Source organism: Artemia franciscana, unplaced genomic scaffold, assembly GCF_032884065.1.
Source record: "Artemia franciscana unplaced genomic scaffold, ASM3288406v1 Scaffold_588, whole genome shotgun sequence".
Lineage (NCBI taxonomy): Eukaryota > Metazoa > Arthropoda > Branchiopoda > Anostraca > Artemiidae > Artemia > Artemia franciscana.
Genome location: NW_027066194.1, coordinates 372,268 through 384,171, shown reverse-complemented (window position 1 = coordinate 384,171; position 11,904 = coordinate 372,268). Strand labels below are relative to the sequence as shown.

At 37.1% G+C, this 11,904-nt stretch overlaps 1 protein-coding gene across 9 annotated transcripts in view; it reads left to right on the top strand.

The window, feature by feature from the left end:
• Positions 1–4,456: 4,456 nt before the first annotated feature.
• The window catches only part of LOC136043420 (uncharacterized), a 181,506-nt gene continuing 174,058 nt past the window's right edge, over positions 4,457–11,904 (top strand). For 4 of the 9 annotated variants that reach the window (XM_065728327.1, XM_065728326.1, XM_065728331.1 and 1 more), the window contains exon 1: positions 7,816–10,403. The gene's annotated coding sequence lies outside the window, so the exon portion shown is untranslated. Of the gene's footprint in view, positions 4,518–7,815; positions 10,404–11,904 lie in introns of those variants that run through there. The other 5 variants (XR_010621612.1, XR_010621611.1, XR_010621614.1 and 2 more) reach the window with 5 other exon arrangements.

Sequence of the window (11,904 nt, the reverse complement as noted above, 5' to 3'; positions counted from 1 at the left end):
GAATAACTAGGAAGTAAAAGGGGTAGCATGTTTAGATTCTCTTTTTAATGTCCATCAGACATTATGTCTTTTCAATGTCAATGTTTTTTTTTCAGAATATAGGAAATATATTTGCATATCCTTAAAACCCTATAAATTGGGATTGAGCAAAGTTGTGAAGCTGAAAACAATTTTGTTGTTGTTCCTTTAAGCAGAAGGTCTATTTTGTAAGGTTTCACTTTTATAACACACATATTTTAAAGGTCATCATAGGTCAGGGCCCTCTAGAGGGATAAGTAGTGGAGGTAGGTACTTCCCTTTTGTGTCAATCCACTCCACTGTCAATATTATGGAAGAAGTGATATTTACCAAAAATTGTTTAGAATCTTAAATACAGATTTTAGCCTACAAATGAAGTAAGAATTGTTTTCTTTATATATTTCTTCTCTCTAGTTAGTTCTCAAGGCGAATTACCCAGGCTATAATTTACTTTAAAATATTTACACATAATGGAAAAGAGGAAAAGTATTAGGAAAACAATTTATACTTTATAATATGCCGATATTTTTTAGCTAAAACATTTGAAGGTGTTTCTATAATGGTTTATCCTAACCAGAACCGTTCAAGGGGGGGGGGGTCACCTTGGCAGTTGCTCCGAGTGCCGTGGAGGGCGTTCCGGCTGGGAGTCGACTATTTATATCTAATTTTTCACTTTGATTCTGTTTTATTTTTAAACTGGAAAGGAGGGAAAGGGGGTAATTAATTTTTCCTCAGACATCATCTACTCTAGGAACGGCTCTGCGTACTTATCAGTTATATAATACACATTATACAATTTCGATCATGAATGATGCGAACATCAAACGGTTCGTGGTAACGAACTGTAGTAAGGAGCGACCCGGCTCAATAGTAATCAAAACTCTAAAAAACGGAATTTTGATATCAATAGCTACATAAAAAGAATCGCATTTTAACTCGGATCTCTTATTTTAAATCTCAACCGGATCCAGCGTAATTGGGGGGGGGGTAGTTGGGGGGAACCGGAAATCTTAGAAAATACTTATAGCGGTGAGATCAGGACGAAACTGGATGGGAAGAATAAAAACCTGTCTAAGATACGTGACTGACATAACCGGACCGGATCTGCTCTCTTTGGTGGAGTTGGGGGGGGGGGGTAATTTTGAAAATTTAGGTATTTGTAACTTACGAAAGGGTGACCAGATCTTAATGAAATTTGATATTTAGAAGGATCTTGTGCTTTAAAGCTGTAATTTTAAATTCCGACCAGATGCTGTGACATTGGGGGGAGTTGGAGGGGGAAACCGGAATTTTTGGAAAACGTGAAAATTTGGGTATTTTTATCTTACGAATAGGTGATCGGATCTTAATGAAATTTGATATTTAAAAGGAATATATGTCTCAGAGCTCTTATTTCAAATCCCGACCAGATCTTTTGACATTGGGGGGAGGTGGAGGGGGAAATCTTGGAAAACACTTGGAGTGGAGGAATCGGGATGAAGCTTGGTGGATAGAATAAGCAAATGTCCTTGATACGTGATTGACGGAACCGTACTGGATTCGCTCTCTTTGGGGGAGTTGGGGGGAGGGGTTCAGTGATTTGTTGAGTTTGGTGCTTCTGGACGTGCTAGGACGATGAAAATTGGTAGGCGTGTCAGGGAGCTGCACAAATTGACTTGATAAAGTCGTTTTCCCAGATTCGACCATCTGGGCGGCTAAAAGGAGAGGAAAAATTAGAAAAAAATTAGATATTTATAACATACGAGTGGGTGATCAGATCTTGATGAATTTTGATATTTAGAAGGACATCGTGACTCAGAGCTCTTATTTTAAATCCTGACCGGCATTAAGCCTCTTATTTTCCTTTTAAATCAATCTATTGATTCATAGAATTTTGTTAGAGCTCATACCATGGTTACTTTTCACAGGGGTGATTAAATCGACCCAGTGGTCCTAGAATCTTGAGAGAGGACTCATTCAAACGGAAATTACAAGTTCTAGTGCCCTTTTCAAGTGACCAAAACAATTGGAGGGCAAATAGGCCCCCTCCCACGCAAAATTATCTTCCCAAAGTTACCGGATCAAAATTCTAAGATAGCCATTTTATTCAGCGTAGTAAAAAAACCTTAAAACTTTGTCTTTGGGGACGACTTACTTCCCCACAGTCCCCGTGGGAGGGGCCACAAGTTACAAACTTTGACCAGTGCTTACATATAGTAATGGTTATTTGGAAGCGTACAGACGTTTTCTGGGGGAATTTTTAGGTTGTGGGGGGTGATAAGAGGGGGATATGCTGGGGAACTTTCCATGGAGGAATTTATCTTTGGGGGAAGAAAATTTCCATGAAGGGAGTGCAGGATTTTCTAGCATTATTACAAAAAAAAACAATGAAAAAATAATTATGAAGAAGTTTTTTCAACTGAAAGTAAGGAGAAGCATTAAAACTTAAAACGAACAGAAATTATTACGTATATGATGGGCTCACCTCTTCCTAATACCTCGCTCTTTACGCTGAAGTATTTTTAGTAATTTCAACTATTTACTCCACGGCTTTTGTGATTCAGGAAAATTCTTAAGAAATTGGGACAAAATTAAGCTTTAGTGTAAAGAGCGAGGTACTGACGAGGGGGTGAACCCCTTCATATACGTAATAAAAACATGAGAATACAGAAGTTCGTTACGTAAGCTAATTTGTAAGTTACGTATATCTTTTACTAATAAAAACATTCGAAAAAAATTTAAAGTTCTAGTTGCCTTTTTAAGTAGTCAAAAAATTGGAGGGCAACTAGGCCTCCCCCGCTCCCTTTTCTCAAAATCATTCGATCAAAACTATGAGAAAGCCATTTAGCCAAAAAATAAATATGCAAATTTCGTTTTAATTATTCATCTGCGGAGAGCCATAATCAAAACATGCATTGATTCAAAAACGTTCAGAAATTAAATAAAAAAAAACAAGTTTTTTAACGGAAAGTAAGGAGCAACATTAAAACTTAAAACGAACAGAAATTACTTCGTATGTGAAAGGGGCTACTTCCTCATCAACGCACCGCTCTTTACGCTAAAGGTTTTTACTGTTTTAAAAAGTAGAGTTAAGAGAAAGAGTCAAACCTTAGCATAAAGAGCGGGGCGTTGATGAAGAAGTAGCCCCTTTCAAATAAGAAGTAATTTCTGTTCGTTTTAAGTTTTGATGTCGCTCCTTATTTTCCGTTAAAAAAACTTGTTTTTTTATTTAATCATACAAGAAACTAGTCAAGCAACTTCTTTAGACCACACAATTAGCTTTGGTCTGGTTGAAAAATAAATTGTAGCTATATTTTATTTAAGTATTTAGTTTGTATTTTGGTTTGGTTAGGTCTATGCAAACAAATTTGGGCTATATATTTGCACATTAGGGGTGGAAGGGGGGTGTTGGTAAAACTTTTTACCTTATTTTACACTATTAAATGCAACAATAGTTAGTTTACGTATTTAATATATGCTATGCTGTCCCCTCCTAATGCGCAAAAATATATAGCCCAAATTTGTTTTTAAACTTTTGTTTAGGCCTATTCATCATATTTTGTTTCATTTCATTATCACTAATTGAACTTCACTTCCCGATTTTATATAAGCGATAAGTAGCTGGCTCTGCCCCCTCTTTTCCATAATGCGCAAATAATTAACATAAATTATAGTCTGGGTAATTTGCCTTGAGAACTAACTGGAGAGAAGAAATATGTTAAGAAAACAATTCTTGCTTCCTGACATGCAGAATAATCATAGTTAACACATCTTGCATGTTGACCCTCTATACTTTACCTTCCCCCCCGTAAAGTGCAAATATATTGCCAAATTATATATTTTCAATGCATTTTCCCATCCATAACTTGTTTTTCCAGTTTTTTTTTGGTCAGGTTTCGTTTCCAGTTTTTATTTCAATTTAAATTAACACGGGTGGAAACAAAGAGAGACGCATTGCAAGAATAGCTGGAAAATATATAATTTGGGTTATATATTTGCACATTGGGGTGGGGTAAAGCATAGTGGATCAGCATTCAAAATGCCCTGGCTACAATTCTTCTGCGTTTTATGAAGCACGAATTGTTTCATTAGGATTAATCCAACTTCTTTTCTTGGGTGCGGTGGCTATAAGACACAAGAACCATTTACTTTATTATTTGGATGTTTGTTCATCCGCTGAAAACGGGCCTCGGAAAGTGGGCCCATGGACCAATAGGAACTATCTTTCAAGATTATGTGGCCTATGTTCTTGTTATCATAGGCAGTGCAATAGTGCAGCTTAAGGGGTAATGTTTCTTTAAATGAACTATTCAGTTAGCTAAGAAGTAAACTTAACTCTTTAGTCAGCACTGCATCCTAAATCCAAATTTAGCATTCTTTTGCATCGGAAATAAACTTCACTCCACTTATGTATTTACCAATTCAGGGTATATACTTGTACACTAGGGGTGGGGGTAAAGTTCATTTCCAATACAAATGAATATCAAATTTGGATTCATGACGTAATTCTGTCTGCAGAGGTAAGTTTATTTCTTAGTTACCTGAACAGTCCCTTAATATAGACATTAGCCTACCCATGTGATGAGGATTGTGGGTACAATGTATTGTTTATTTATTTTTTTAGACTAGGGCTTTTCATATATAAGGATTGTCGCAGAAACTTCGAAACGGGTTTGTAAATTCGAAATTGAAAGCCCTTTTTGATAGTCGAGTTATAAGAGGGCAAGCAGTCTCCCCTTCCAAGCCCTTCATTGCTCCAAACACACCGAATCAAAATTTCGAGATAACCATTTTGTTCAGCGTTGTTGAAAGGTCCAGAAATTGTCTTGTTGGATGACAATCCCTCCCTTTTATAGCCCTCAGGACAAGAGTTCTAAGTTATTCCCTGGGGGATACAATTTCTTTAAAAATATGGTCGTATAAACTTGAAGGGGGCTCACTGGATTGGAAATCATAAATTTCAGTGCCCTTTTTAAGAGACAAAGTGATCGGAGGTCAGCTATCTCCCTTCCTCCACGTCGCATTTTTCCCAAATGAATCCGATAGAAATTTTGAAATAGCCATTCGTCCGAAAAATTGTCCAAACATCACGTTGCAAGGCCTTTGGGGTTGACACAACCTTCCAGAGTCTAGGGGCAAGGGTTGTAAGTTATGTTCCTAAGGTTATAAGGCTTTTATGGAGGAATGATCGTGTAAACTTAAGAGGAGGTTAATTGGATCGCAAAGGTATAATTCTAGTTCCCTTTAAAGAGTCAAAAATAATGGAGGGCCAATAGCTTTCCCTCCTTGAGATTCTATATTCCCAAAACATATCCGATCGAAAGTGTTAGATAGGCTTTTGTTGACAATAATCCAAAGAGCATATAACAATGTCTTCAGACTAGACACGACCACCTAGAGCCCAGAGGCATAGGTTTTAAGTTATCCCCTAGGACATATAAGGTATTTATGGAAAGGATGGTCGCATAAACTTCGGATCGGATGGGGCTCATTTAATTGGAAGTCCTAGTACCCTTTTTAAGAGTCAAAAGTGAATAGAGGGTAACCAGCAATCCCCCACCCCAGCCTATCATTGCCGAAGCACTCCTGATAAAAATTTTAAGAGATAGATTTGTTCAGCATTGTTGAAAGGTCCTGTAGTTATGTCTTTGGGGATGTCAACCTCCCCACAGTCCTCCAGACAAGAACTGTTGTCGGTTTCCATGTGGAAAATTTGCCGCCGGGAGGGAAGTTTTTAGGATGAACCTTTCTGAGGAAATTTTAGACTGTGGGCTTTGACAGAATTCCTATACGAAATTCTTTAAATTTGTCTTACTTTCTCTTTGCCAGCTGAAGTTCGCATGTGAATATGTTCTGGGGGAATGGCCTGAAGGGAATTTTCAGCAGATTTGGATTTCCTAGAAAATATTTTCACGGAATGGGGATTTCAGGAGTGACTGGAAAAATAAACAGAAATTTAAGTCTTTTTCATATGGAAGTATGTTAAGGACAATTTTTCCGGGGAATTATATGGTGGGAGGGGTGTATTTTACATGGAAGTAACTTTCACGGAGAAGTTTCCCGTAAAGGAAGGGAGTGTTTAATGTAGCGTGAGCCAGATAAAATATATAGAGGGATTTGTTAAGCTAAATCAAAATACACTATGTGCTTGCCGGTTGTCAAAAGGGTGCATCAACAATGTCTCATGAATGGCTTCGATGATTTTGTTGAAACTATTAGGAAATGCAACTTTTATTGAAACTCAGGATATGAAACACTTAAGACTTACTGCTAATGCTAATGCCACTATTAATGCTATATTCACTACTACTACTACTATTTGAGTTTTAGGCTATTTGCCACTAGATGAAAAGGTACTAGTTGGAATCTGATTGTCCAAACGGCAGATCAGGAACGCTAAGGGCGTTAAGTTGAAACTCTCAGGGCTACTGCTACTACTACTATTTTACAGATTCTCTAATAGGGTATAAAGTAGAAATTTTCGAGAAAGTTTGTGTTGAAATAAAAGTAAATGAATAGATACTTTATAATTGTTGGTTTTCAAAATAGCAAAGTACATATTTTGGCAAGTAGGCCTACCTTTGCTAAGGTGTCCTTAGCCCTAGAAAAAGGGAAGGAAAAACTAAAAAAAAGTAAGTTGAAATGGAATAAACAACAACCAAGTCAAAGCAGTGAAAAGACCGTTCAGAAATTAGGTTAGGCAAACACTCTGTTGCTAATGACCAGATTTGAGTCACTTGTTAATTATAGCGACCACATCAATATTTGGGCATTCTGAAGTTAGAAAACAATTCTTACTTCATAAAACTCAGGATAATTGTAGCTAATTAGTTTTGCTAACCCGTTGCACTTTACCCCCCCCCCCCCTATTGTACAAATACATATCCCAAATCATTTAAGTCTAATGCGCTTTGTCACCTTGTTTTTCGGTTCTTGGTTCGTCACAGTGATTCAATTTACAGGCAAACAAATTGAATCAGGAGAGCCACATTAGGAGAATAGATAGAAAATTTGTAAATTGGGCTATATATTTGTGCATTATGAGGGTTGGGGTAGGGGGTAAAGTGTAGCGGGTCTACATGTAATTTTTTTTTAGATAGAATTATCTGCATATTATGAAGTGGACCTGGTTTCTAACGTCAGTTCTTGGGTGTGGTCACTATAATTAACTTCTCGGGTGCGGTCGCTATAATTAACTTCTCGGGTGCGGTCGCTATAATTAGCAAGTACCCAAATTTGTTCTAAAAATGATAAATGTGTACTGTCTTAAAATTTAATATTTTTTTTCCGGCTGAAAGTAAGGATTGGCATTAAAACTTAAAAAGAACATAAATTATTTTGTATCCAAGAATAGGAGGCTTCCTCTTTCTCATCCCTCGGTTTTTACGCTGAAGTTTAAGCTTTTGTCCCAATTCCTTGAGAACAAGTCCCTAAATCAGAAAAGCTGCTGAATTGTAACCAGAAACTGCTAAAAGAACTGAAAAACTTTAATGTAACAAAGAAAAAACAGAGGAGAGGGCAGTCCTCCTCATATACGCGATAATTTCGGACCTTTTTAAAATCTTACTATGGAATCCCCCATCCCATTGTAAAATCATCGTGGAAAAATCCCTAAAAACCTTTGATTTCCATGAAAATTATCTCCGTGGAATACCCTCCCCCATCTAAGAAAACAAATTTCTAAGGCTGTGGGGCGTATTGTCATTCCCAAAGACATAGTTATTAGATCTGTCTACTATGCTGACTCAAATAGCTCTCCTAAATTTTTATCAGGTGACTTGGAGGGGGGGGGAGGGGCTTGGGCGGGGGCTAGTTTTCCTCCAATCTCTTTGGTCACGTAAAAGGGGCGCTAGAACTTCTGATGTTTGTTGGAACGAGCTCTGTTCTGACGTTTGAGGACCATTGGCTTTATACAAAGTTCCCCATTTTTTGTAGATATGACCTTGAAACTGTTATTAGAGTTGTGTGTGACACGCGGAATGTAATAGTGTAGTCTTTATTAAGATTATTGAAACTTTTGGGGGATCCTCTTTTCCGAAAATAAGGAAATTTTCTCTGAGTCGTAGATTTTGCTTGGCAGCATTAAAGTTAACGAATTTTTTTTTTACTTGGATTCAGTAATAAAGGCCAATTCTTTCGATCTATCAATTATAATCCAAATTCCCTTTTTACAGCTTCGGTTACTTTTGGGCCAAGTCGCTCCCTACTTACAGTTTGTATGATGAACTGTTTGATGAAAAGGAATGCTAGTTTGTTCTCGTTGCATTAAATTATAATGCAATTGGTTTATAAAAATTTTCTTGTTGTCTCTGTTTATACCGGAGTATTCATATATTTATTTTTAAATATGAGTTGCCTCCCTATAAGACTGTTTTAAGCCAGTTATCGTGGAAATTGAAGTTGGTTTGTCAAGCAAAATTAAATGATTTAAATACTCAAGCATGGAGAGCCAAAGCAGTCAAAAGCCAAACCTTCGAATGAAAGTTCTGTTTGGCTAGCCTATATTTACCTCACACATTGATACACTATTAACAAAAGCTTTTCTTTGTTTTTTTAATCCGATGTCGAACATAGACACCACAAATTCCGCGAAGACCCCACGGCGAATAGCCTATTGATGTATCTATAATATAAGTAGTTTTCAGTTTTGAACTAAATCTCTGATAACTCCATAGCCCTCTATAAGCGGGGTGGTGGAGGGACTTTTAGTACCAATATGTAAGGCAAATATATGCTAGCCAAACTGAACTCTTATTCAAAAGTTCGGCCTTGTCATTGCTGACCTACCTCACACGTTATTGTACATTATTAACAGAAGCCTAGATTCCAACCGATTTGGTGGTGGGTTCCTAAATCAGCTAATATATAGATTATTATCAACTCAAATATTTCCATTCCTAACTAAATAGCTGTCTGAACCGCGACAAAATTTAAAGCAACGGTTTGATATTCTATTTTATGAAGGTAATGACTCCGAAGACCAGCCAGCAGCATTCATTATATCAGCAAGAGGTACAGATTTTGATAGCGCCCATGGCGCCGCCATTGATCTTGTAACATCTGCTTTCACTTTTTTACGATCTTTTTATTCTGTATCGTATGTCATATTTTGTATTTTTGTATTTTCTCCCGGAAGAATGATAACGGATGGGTTTTTATTTGTTACCTTGCTGGAATTTTTTTTTTTTTTTTTTTTAATTCATTATATAAAACCCTGTCAAGATGATTCACAAACAAGCTCTTTTTTTTTATCGCAAAAACAGAAAATCGGACGTGCAAACCATTAAAGCTAGATTTCTTTCTCCTTTTTTTTATGTTTTATGTCTCCACCATATCATTGTCCAAAAATGCCCCTTCCCTTGAAAATACCCAAAACCACCCCTCCAACAGCGGGTGGGTTTCAAGTCACCTTTGACTTATAAAAAATCACTTTTGACTTTTGACTCATTTTTGGGTTTAGTGTCTCTCTTTATTCTCATAATAACAGCATGGGCCAGAAATATTCACAGAAATCAAGAGAGATTAAATATTGGTTTGAAATTTTTGATATTCAAAGATTTTTGTTCCTCACTAAAAAAATAACCCCCCGAAAAAAAAGTCCTGGATACGACCCTGGGGATTTTATATCGAACAAAGTGTTCATAATGGCTTCGTGGGCGGATCTTTCATCGAGGAATTTTCCTTTGGGAAATGGAATTTTCCCTTTGATTTCCTGGCATTATTTAAAAACTATCAGAATTAAATAAGAAATAACAAGTCTTTTCAACTGAAATTACGAAGCAACATCAAAACTTAAACAAACAGAAATTATGACGTATATGAGGAATGTTGCCTCCTCCTCAATGTGCTCTTTACGCTAATTTTATTTTATAACCTTTAAAAAAAGGTTATTATTCTAATAAAACAAGAGTTATTCTTAAATAATTGGAACAAAAGGTCAAATTTAAGTGCAAAGAGCGTGGTATTGAGGAGGGGGCAATTCCGTTCATATACAGAATAGTTTCTGTTCGTTTTAACTTTTTATGCTACTCCGTACTTTCAGTTTAAAAACATGTCTTTTAACATGGTAGCATTTTGTTATGTAGTTTAATATGGACGACACAGTCTATTCCATGTAGAATTATGCACATATTATGGAATGGGGGATGATGTTGGGGTTATCGGAATTGGAGGGGGATTGCCAGTTTTTCACCCTCAAACGAACGCAGTTTCATTACTGTTCGATAGCAATCAGTTACTGTTACTCTACTATATTTGAATTCTCTTTATAGCTTCCAAAGTTCGTCTTTCTACCATCCAAACATCTATCAGAAGATCTCGCTTTTACTTTCATCTATTCAATGGACCAAATCAAGGGCAGGGTATCCTCAAGTGGATTGGGAAGGGGTCTTACGAAAGATTGACAGGTATTTGTGGCCCCTTTTTTATTATTGTCGCTTTTTTTTTGATGAATTGAAAATTCGGAAAAGTAACTCGAATATTAAAAAAAAACACTTTTCTACCAGAAAAACTGACAGGCCAGAAAAAGCGCCATAATGCCTGATTTATTTAGTCGTATTTATTTTGAACGTACCCAATTATTAAGTTTGGGACGGGGGTCAATGACATGACTCTGAAAGCTCAGCCAGAGTCAACCCAATTGTAAATGGGCACCTGAAGAAATCTCCGAAAGGTAAGCAGGAAGGGTGTGCGAAAACACAGGATGGTTGGCCCTCCACACCCAATGCACTTCCGGGCTGAAGGTTCAAGAAACGGAGAGCAGCGCCGCCTATAGGGACTGTAAAGTTCAATGGGGTATTCTTTACCTTTTTCTTTACCCACCTTATTTATTTTGGATGGGCAAGTTCAGACAAGGAGGGAAACTAGAAATTCCTAAAACGGGAGAACCTTATTTCTCATTTCCATACTTTGATAATTGTTTCGGAGTTTTCCTAGAAAAGTGAGGGGGGGGTGCATCCCTGGCTGCAACCGGTGGAGCTAATCTAAAAATAAATACTCCTTTAAGTGAGCCTGCCGGACTAATTGTGTTTCAATCCGTAAGTTGTAGAAAAAATTAGACTCGATACTGCTTTAAATTGTTAGAATAAGAGAAAGGTTGAGATGGCTAGGACCCGTGCTACAAATGAAAAATGGCAGACAATCAAATACTCTACTATCAACCAACTATCCACGGCCAAACGGAATGCGTCGTTTCCAAATTAGGCTGGCGAGTTCATTCGGAGGATTTAAGGGGAATTGGAAATTCTTGGAAGGGTACAAAGAGAGTGGCTCTAGAGATGTTGGTACGGAGGAGAAGCGTGCCTAGCTATGTTGGTGTTGGCAGCTTGGTATCGTAGTAAGTTCTAGTAGTTGTTACAGAATCTACAAAAAGTGGTGATTTCAAAATTCTTCACACCTATAAGTCTCCTTTTGTCTGTATCTACAGAGCGACTCGAACTTTGATCTTCATTTTCCAGAAGAAAGGATAGTCATTGCAGTTCAGTTGTTACTGTGAATTTCCGCAGTCTGGTTAATTTCGTCATTGACCGTTGACTGTCCGAAATTCCCCTTTCTCTAATTGGAATCAATTAGCTTTCTGAATCAGCATTTTCAGTCTTATGCAAGCTTTGATGGTAAAAGTTAGGTTAAAATAAGTTATAAATCTTAAAAATGGGTAAAAAATCTAACCTATATAAACCGATCACCATCAAACCGTGCATAAAACTAATGACTGCCAAGCTGAATAAAACCAACTAGAAAAAAAGTATGTCTTATATTCACCGGTAAATATCAACATTCGTGTGATATTCACAGTAACACAAAATCCTAATATTTCCTGGATTTCATCAGTTTTTGCATCCTTTACCTCCTAAGAAATTTGTTGCTCCTACAAGGAACTACGCGTTCCTTATCGTGCTACAAGACGCC